This window comes from Aulostomus chinensis, chromosome 19 (assembly GCF_037954235.1).
Source record: "Aulostomus chinensis isolate RoL2024-O1b breed Wild chromosome 19, RoL_Achi_v1.0, whole genome shotgun sequence".
NCBI classification, from domain to species: Eukaryota; Metazoa; Chordata; class Actinopteri; order Syngnathiformes; family Aulostomidae; genus Aulostomus; species Aulostomus chinensis.
The window spans coordinates 13,872,710-13,882,474 of NC_141338.1; the positions used below are offsets into that span (position 1 = coordinate 13,872,710).

The 9,765-nt window shown below is 42.2% G+C and overlaps 1 long non-coding RNA gene across 1 annotated transcript; it reads right to left on the bottom strand.

Moving 5' to 3' along the window:
• Positions 1 to 2,768: 2,768 nt before the first annotated feature.
• LOC147244166 (uncharacterized) lies at positions 2,769 to 3,660 on the bottom strand. The gene is made up of 3 exons (XR_015110460.1): positions 3,554 to 3,660; positions 3,059 to 3,109; positions 2,769 to 2,950 (listed from the first exon to the last, which is right to left on the bottom strand). It is a non-coding gene; the product is annotated as an uncharacterized LOC147244166 (long non-coding RNA).
• Positions 3,661 to 9,765: the final 6,105 nt, after the last annotated feature.

The window sequence follows — 9,765 nt, forward strand, 5'->3', positions numbered from 1 at the left end:
TGAGGAGTGTGATGTCGCCACATAACATCAGGACTGGTTCATGTTATCTTGCACGAACACATGCAACCTTTGAGTCCCTAAGCCTTTAATCCTGAGATGAGCTGCAGTTTGGTTCAGCGGACAAGCTCTGTGATTTGTAGCATGTGTCGTGTGGTGTTTGAGTGCACGTGAACATTATTACTGTGACTCTGTTAGGAAATAAGCAAGCTCATGATTGCATCTAGTTCTTGGAAGGATCTGTTGGCTCACAAGCTCCAAGAGGAATACATCATCTGTTACTGCGTTCCCTGGTGTTAACTCTGCTGGAAGCACACACAGTCACTGCACATTCAACTCATGTAGTCGCTGTGATTAAGTGTTTTCATACACTGTGTACACGAATTTCTTCTCCAGCTGCAGGCAACAATGACAACCCCTTACTGGTAACAAGTAGAGTTTGTAATGATTGACTCACGTGGGAGGGAATTGAATGTTCCTGTGCTGTGTGTAATCCTGTTCAATAGAGGGAACAGAGGAGTATGCTCTTGTTATGTAAATGTATCACTTTCAAAGCATGTATAAAAGATCTGTCAAAATTTCTAACACCTAACATTATCACACTGACTTTATTTCGTTCTCTTAAGCCTTTTGAAGACCTGTTTGACTTGGCTGCGAAAAGTAAACCAGAACCCCCACCCCAGACCCTGTGAGATGCATAATCCCTCTGTCTTGAGCTGGGTCCAATTGGACCAGTGGCAAAGACACTCCTTGGGTACCTTGAAGGCATCATAAACTGATGAGTATCATCAGTGGCTTTACAATCTGTAGTCAGCGTAACACCCTCTGTCCTCAGACCCTCCATCAGGGTCAAAACCATCTAAAAAAAACTTTCTACAGGGAAAATAAGGCAGGAACCTGAGGGGTTCAAGGAGGAACTTCTCCCAAGACGGTCAGTGTAAATGTTGAAGTGTAATTAACGTTATATTAGCGTTGTTTCTGTGGCGCCTGCCACCACAGTGTAGATGCTATGTTAGGAGTTTCCAGTCTCCACGCATTTTTGCTGATGCCTCGTTTGTCCAGAGAAACAGTGAGTTATTAGAGAACTCGTTCATCTGTAACTCGGACTCCGAAGGCGTCTCTGATTGTAGTAAACACACAACACTCATTCACTCTCAGTCTCTTTTTCTTAAAATGTATCGATCCATCGATTCCCACGAGTCCGTATGAGCAATCCGTCAGAAGGCATCGAGGTTATTCAGCCCAAATTAGAATTGATCTTTTAAAAGTTGACTCCAAGACACCAGGGACTAAAGGACATCTTTTCCAGCTCAAGGAGAGGTGCTTAAGTGAGTAATATAGGAGGGAAGGACTCACGCTCTGTCAATTGAGCCCCTCCTCAATTAAGAGTTAAGCCTGGACGTCAATGGGATCAGAGTGAAGGATTTGATGTATCGTCTCATTCCCTCCAATTTTTTTTTCTTTTCCGGGAGATTCTTGAGGCAGCAGCCATGTTCAGCATGCAGCCTTGTTTCACACTGCAGATAAGAGCTATTGTACTAAAGGCTATTCATGCATTTGCAAGGACATTCCAAGGACCATCCATATAAAGATGCATTAAAACCAAGGTGTTCCTCCCTGCCTTAGGCTTGGCACTTAACATTCACAGACAACTGTTTCAATGCTTTAATTGAGGCTTGGTACTAAGAGTAAACCGCTTCCTCTAACAACTCACTTATACGTCAAGTGGAATTACAAAAATGGCATTTTTTAAATTCAAATCGAACACCAGTGACCGTGAGCGCAGGATTGAAATGCAGATCATTTCAAAGAGAACCTCTGCTGCCTTTATTATATTGATTACATGTCCATCATACCTGCCTCTCGCCTGCCAGCAACCCCAACAAAAGCTGGAATTGGTTCCCTCAAGTCAGACAACAGCCATATTTCGATTGAGATTTCCAGAGTGACGTGAGAAAAAAAATTGATTCGGCATCCATTCATGACTTTTAATAATTAACGAAAAGAAAAAAAAAAGTGAAAGACTTGATGTTAGAGGAAAAGAGGCCGCACACCTGCGGCACAGACGAATAGACTGCACAGAGCCTGCCAGCTAAATCAAGCTAACAGGTGAGCTAAATAAGAAACTTTTGCTACTGTTGCTGAGGTGCTCCATGCAAATATTCCACACATCCAAAATATAACCCCTCAGCACAGGCTTATTAACTGGGCAATGCTCTGAATTATACAAAATCATGGACAGCCAACATTCGTATGTGGAAACCAAGTCTAAAATAAATCACATTTTTCAAGGTCATTAGCATGTTGTCACGCTGGTGAAAGTCTGGCTTTTTCATGTCAAAACTGCAGACATTTCAACTTTGGCAGTCAAAAATCATTGAATATAATGTGTATGTATTGTATGTTGTGTTATATTCATTTTATAGCAAAGAAAAGGAAATAAAAAAACACCATCCAACAATCAGACAGTTGGTGCTCCGGCACGACCAGCTATCATAATGACTGTTGTTCAGCTGCAGCGTCTTACGCTTGTCGTCGTCATCGCGACCATGGCAGGTCATGACAGTAGCGACAGCTACAACTGGGTTCATTTTGCAGGTTTTTTTTGTTTTGTTTTGTAATCTGCTCCAGTTTGTTCACATGTTCTCTTCTGAGCAACCGTTATACCTTTAATGGTAGATTTAGCACCATCATCATAATTTGGACACCTGCAAAACCAGTAACATCCCCACCTGTGTTTGATGCTGCTAGCATACTTTGCTAAACTACGGTTGTGAGGATGCCGGCTCAAAGTCAGTCCAATGGCGCTGGAGGCACAGCAACCCCCTACAGCCTCCCAGAGCCCCAGCTTCCAGGGTTCTGCTCGTCAGATAGGACACTCGAGCTCTATCATTCACTGACGACACTGTGGAACGGATCAGCGATTCAATGGGGGGCACTGTCTTTCAGGTCCCTGTGGAGAGGAAGAGAGAGAGAGAGGTGGGCAAAAAATGTATTTATTAATTTAATAGTTTATTTCATTCATTGACAAAAGAAAAAAAGAACAATATCATAGAAATACCAAGTTTCCAAATGAAAGGGAGCAGAAAGAGGAAAACTTTTTTCTGTGCCCCTGTAAACATAGAGAAAGGATGAGAAGAGGAGATGAGGAGAGAAGAATGTTGGTTTAAAATAGCATTGAAAATGCAATAGAAAAATGTTTAAGATGTGAAATTGTTTCATACACTTTTTCATCACATTGTGAAAAATGTTTCAGATGACATCGGTGATTATGTTTTAGCCATTGGTTGTAAAGTAATGTCATCACCTTGTCATGATCAAAACCCACTGACTCCTTTTGACCATTTTAAATGTTTTTTTTTATCTCAGTTTATTTCTAAAATATCAACTTAACCACCAGTTGTGCAGTTACACCATGTAGAGGGGATGCAGCTCCCTGACATGATGAAAGCTACTTATCCTTTCCACAGAGGCGGTATGGAAGGAAACAGTTTGATTCTAGTACCTTACATCACACCATAAATAATAGAAATCATATTCTGGAACTCACGGTGACCTCAGTATGATTTTGATGATGAAGCATTCTTGAAATCAGAAAGTGCTCTGGAAATATGGCACATTTGGAGCAGCGCAGAAGCTCAGCGGTTCTGGAGGAGGGTCCCGGCCATCCCAGGTCCTCTCGATGTGAAGGTTGCAAGTTGTTCCCGTGTCCGTGTGGGTTCCAATCTCTAGAATTCTTCTCTCTAGTTTGACAAGATGTCTTTCATCAGGAATTGATTAAGGTTGCAAAACCCCATAATTGGGACAAAAACCAACCACATATTTAGCATCTCCACGGTTATATTCTCACTTGAAAAACATTCAAGCTTACAAAAGACACTATTTTGCAATCCTATTTTCAAAAAATGAAATCAGGTTGCTTGGTCCCGACTCTGCCATCACTGGTCCAGCTCCCAGCACATTAATCTAGTAGGTGAACAGGCACTGTGACCTGAACTATTTAGTGGGTGTACTTGGTGAGCTGGTTTAGACCACAGTGTACTAAACAGTAAGATCCACATCTAGAACACTGATTGTGTGGCCGTCTCTTCACCTTGATTGTACCTCAGGAGGATTCTTGACTTTGAAGGTTTCTGTCTCAATCTGATCTGCTGTTGGACTTTACACAGATGAACTTCAATATTCTTTCTAAGTAGGGATGCTGATTTATTAAATTATCTTTTAAAACTCCTCTCCTACACCTGATATTGTCAACACCAGCCAGACTCCAGTTCCTCTCCAGCGCTCCAGCAGCACGACTTCCTCCACCCCAATACCCCCCCACCCCGACCTCTGGTGCCAGCATGCATGTCCAGACCTCCAGGCCATGTTGGTGTCTTGACATTCTGCTGCTATCGGCCACTTGTGTCTCCTTTCTCTGTGATGAACTGATCAGTCTGCCTTGCTCTTCTTCCCCCCTGACTCCCCAATTGAGATGTGACCTTTTCACCGGAATCGCAGCAGCACAGTCACTCCTTATCTTCCTTTGAAAGTTGATTTTTTTTTTCTCCAATTTTCCACTTCCCACTTTTTCCCTGCTTAAGCAAATAAACTATTTCCAAAATCCGATCGTAACCCCTTGTGTTATCTCATAGCTTTTGGATAATCATTCTGTGATTGTGGGCATCAAGATTGAAATGTTGACATTCTATCCATGGTAGCTTATTTGATTGTTTCTCTCATTTCAGATTGCTTTAGCCAGGAGAATCATGTGGATGGTAAAGATATGAATATATCAAATATACAGCTTATAAGTCTGTACAGTGCTGCTACCTGCTGCAGAGGAATTAGATTGTGAAATGCCTGCCTGTCCATCAAAGATCCAAAATGAGTTTTTCCTCATTGGTTTTGGCTGAGTTTTGAATGACTTTTTTTTTTTTTTTTTTCAGGATGACAGTTGCAGGAGATGCTTGTGCAATGATATTGTTCACTGTTGTGTTGCTAGGAGATCATGTGAAGGATCAGTTTACTGCAGATTTTGTATGTTACACATTGCTACTACAGCTGCATATTGGTAGGGCAGCATGATATGTATGACACTATTTGGCCATATATTCATATATTTATAATAAATACTGCAATACTCTAAATAATTTACTAATAACTACAAGTGAACAAAAGCGCCTTGTCCAAGGACTATTTACAGTGTTGGCTGTCCCAGTGAAAAACATCTAAACATTTGGACCGGTGCCTTCACTTGCTTACTTTTGTATTCTACTTGTCTCGAATTATTTCGTCCTCAGTTGTTCTATGTCATGCTGATCTGCTCTGTACTCGCGGGATCTATTTCATGTCTGTGTGTCCTTGGAGAGACTTTCCTCTTCTGTGGCTCTACCTGAGAGTTCTGTTCTGTTTTTTTTCTTTTCTGCTTTCAAGGAAGTTTTTCCTCAACTGGATTGAAGGACTAAGGACATTGTATCCAGATCAGAAAGAAAATCTCCTTGAGGAAAACGTGAATGTGTGATTTGGGCCTCAGAAATCAAATGTGATTGATTGATTGATTGACCAGTACAGCTTAATTTTGGGTGATGAGCTCCTGCCTTCTTCTTTTTTTTCCATGGTACAGTTCTGACAATTTTATTCAAGACTTTGATTGATAGCTAAAGACTTACAAATCTTTTTTTTTTTCTTTTTTGGAAGGAACACATGCTAAACCCTATGGGGTGGTCAGCTGGGAATAAAGTAATTAAGGTTTCTGGCAGACTGAATGTCTCCTGTGAGTTCAGAACAAATTAAATCAGGTTTCAAGGCGGAAATATTCAAAATGTCCATGGCACGCGATCTATGCTAAAAGACATGGGATAGAGCAGATGCTGTAAAACTGAAATTTTGGCAGAGAACCAAGATGACAATTCATCCCAGATTAAAGTTTTATGATTCTTTGTCTGGTGAATTAATCTGACTGCACCAGCTCCATCAAGGTTGCAACCAGCCTCCCTCCCAAAGGCTGGCAGAAAAGGATCAGCCAAGACTATACGACAGGAGGTCATTACAGCAACTGCCTTGCTGGGCGTGAAGCTGGAGTGGAGGAGTGATATCGGAAGGTAATTGATAAGGCAGCGGGGGTTTAAGAATAATACAGAAAAAAATATTGACCCACAGGGTTCGACTTTTGGTCTTTGAGGCCATTTGCTTCAGATTTTGCACACACACTCCACTCCGTCCATGTGTGATACAGTTCAAATATCAGCCTCCTAACACCTTCCACTCCTAAGTGTCAGTTTTAAATGTACCATCCAGGTTTTTGGAAAATCCTGGGATCAGATTTTGGGCCAAAATCGGTCCCCTGGCCATTTCCCCCAAATCTGCACACGTTACACTCCCTCTAAGGATTATAGAGTCCGAATATGAGCCTTCTAGTACCTTCAGTTCTGAAGTTACAGCTTGAAATGTACCAGCCGGGGAGGCTGATATTCTACTTTACGCAGAGTTGGAATGGATCACGTGTACAAGAGGTCCAACTTTGACCAAAGATCTAAACCCACGGGTCAATATTTTGTATTCATGTTCCGGTGTGAACTCTCCGTGAACTCGCATCTTGGTTCAAGTGGTGCAGCGGAATAAATATAGTTGAAAGTGAAATATTCATATTTTTAAGCATAAATATCCACTGTAAACACACATTGCAGGCACTTTGATCTTGTTTGGTGGTATCACAAAAAGGAATTTGGTGTTTACATAATACATAGAAAAGTAGGTCCAGTCCAGTGTTAAAAACATTGCAGGCAGAAATGATTAACCTCAAGTAAACAGTCTGAGAGACTGCAGGGCTTGGAGCTAAACGGTGAAGCTAGATTAGCTGTTCGTAGCGACAGTTGTCACGTTGATGCTTGGGAAACTAGAATGAGTCACAAAGTATATTTTGTTGTAAGAAGACGTGTGATGTTCGGTTGCCATCTGTTGCTAAGTTTTGTGGTTAATGCTAATGAAGGCAAAAGACTGGGAAGAACACGTATAAAAGTTTAATGGACTCATCACTGTCAGACATTTTGAGCGTCACAAGTTCCTGTTGTTGTTTGAGAGGAACATGGCCGCAGAGCCATGATTTCCCTCACTAATGAGAAACCTCACCGTTTATGTCACCCAGCAAGAACAAATGGTCAGTTTTGATTGTGGTTATATTTTTTTATGACTTTGTGTCACAAATATTGTTTGCAATACCTTATTGGGTGAGATAATGATGGGCCTTTTTCTCTTTTTACAAATTATCTGTTTGCACCGAGTCAAATATTTGGTGGTCAAGTTTCATCTGCTCACTGGTTTCCTTGGTTCCTGGTTGACATCGCTAAAGGAATGGATGGGCTATTTACCTCCGTAGCTGTTGTGAAGGTGGGTGGTCAGTGTTTGGCTCTGTTAAAATGGACAGCATGTCCTTTGGCCATCATGGATGTCTGCAATCGACCCTTTCAGGGGTACAACTCATTATGAACCATCTTCTGCTCCTGCACTCAGATAAATACAAAAATCTCCCTCCATGAATAACAACAACACATTCTACAGACATTTACCTCAGCCGAACTCAGGAAACGTTACCATCTCAGCTTGGGACCCTCTGACCCCCAGACAGTCTGCACAGTCTGCTTATGGCCTTCGGCATGTTTAACAAGCAACATGAGCTGTTTCCTTTGGTCTGGCTTGCTAATTAAGCGCTGCCGTGGCTGTTTAATTCTCAGTGGTCCTTTCTGCTGGAGACCCCAGCTGGTTGCAGAATAACTTCTCCTGCTGTGGGATGCTGATTATTGCTCGCCTCATTCCATCACTGACACTGCCTGTTCTGAGGATTTGTCAGGAGGAGCCATTACAACCACAGTGTTATAACTGTGGGCAACATGGTGTATTTATATGACAATAATTCAGAAGGAGTTCATCGGGGTATTAAAGTTTCGCTGTTTTGTAAAGGTGCTGTTATACACACACATGGCTGCTTGGCTTAAGGCTGGATGCTACGACCATTCCAACGAAACCACGCTGGTCCATCATGTTCGCCAGTCAGAGGGAAGCTCAAACAGGTTGCAACCTCTGCCTTTGTTAAATGTGGAGAGGCTGGTGCGCAACATCTGTGCAAGAAGGAGACCGCTGTGAAATGAAGAAGCTAATGACTTTTGTCCTCCTTTGATGGATTCCAACAGGCGGTCTCGCTAAATGACTGATATCATGCTGTGGAAGAAAAGTAGTACCTGCGCTTGCATCTGCCACTCTCCAGATCTTTCCTTCAATGCTAAGACATCTATTATTTTCCTTAAATAGTTATTGTAAGCGGCACATGCAGGTGAATCACTCAAATTGTGCAAATGTGAAGTGCAGAATCGATCTATCATGTTTATTGGCATTCGATTGTGTAGACTAGCATGTTTATTCATTCATTCTCTTTCTCTTCATCCGCCTAAGGTAGGGTTGAGGAGGGAGCAGCTCCAGCAGAGAACCCAAACTTCTCTTTCGCTGGCCACATCGACCAGCTCTGACTGGGGGATCGCGAGGGGATTATCGCCCGGTTTATGTTGTTCTCTTTCAGTCAGAATATTTGGCCGTTAGTTTTTATATAAGGAGACGCCATCTTGTTTGGATGATCCAACTTGAATTACATTCTTATCGTAGACTGCTGGCAGGTAAAACCATAGAGTCCTCTTGTGGCCAGATACCACTGGACTTTTCTCACACCTGAAACACGGTGGATATGTGTGCGGCCACCGTCATTCAATCTATTCTGGTTGCCTCTCAACACAAGCTGAGCAGTTTCTATAGAGAGTCGGTCATTTTAACAGCCAGGAGCTCTGCATTGGTGCATGATGTGGAAAGAAAAATCCTGCCATGAAAAAAACAGAAATGTAGCGTGCTTTGATTGCAATAATTATTGACTGCAACAACTGGCGCATCAAATTATGCCCCACGGACGGACCTGGTGCGATTCAGACGTCGGATAAAGATGACATTTTGTTATGTGAAAAAAGGTTAGTGTCTCACTTTAAATATTTTGGCAGGCATGCAGCAAAAAGTACGAGATGGTTTAATATTATTAAAAGGGTCAGATGTCGACAGGAAACATGGACAAATGGCACCCAAAGGCTTCCTAGTGTTCCCTCTGGAGGAATAATGACCCCAGTTAAGAGGTATTCCTCTCCCACTGCTCCTACAAGTTGGAGCTGAACAGCTCTCCCTGCAGAGAGAGGCAACCACTCTCCTTTTATTAGCAGATATTAGATGTGACTGGGCTTCTCCGCCGACTGGCTGCACATTATAAAATTCATAACCTCAGCAAGCTGTCCTTAACTACATCTATTCATGAAAGAGGAAGAGAAATAGACAAGGAATATAAAAAGACTTGGATAAACATTTTTTTTTTCTAAAAGGATTGGCATTCTGAGAAAGATAGTTGGGATTCACAGAAAGCAGGTTACCGAATGGGAGTATAGCCTTTCGAGTGAATGCTAATCAGTCTAGGCTAAATGATTGGATGGTCGTTGTGGGAATGACCTGCTCCCCCAAATGAATATTTTCACAGTTTATCCTCGCAGACAATGCAGAACGGTCTCATCCAAAGCCTCAAGAGGAGAGAGACAATACCAACTCCCAGGCTTTAGGCTTGGTGGCCCACGGTCAGGCATTCAGCCTCACTCATTAGAGGTTTTCCAATTACGGTGGAGCCTGCTTGTTTTTCCAGTGTCATGGTTATCCGAGGGCTATTGTTTAGAGAGCTCTGTTCCAGAGTTTTAAGCCAGAGAGGATGGATAT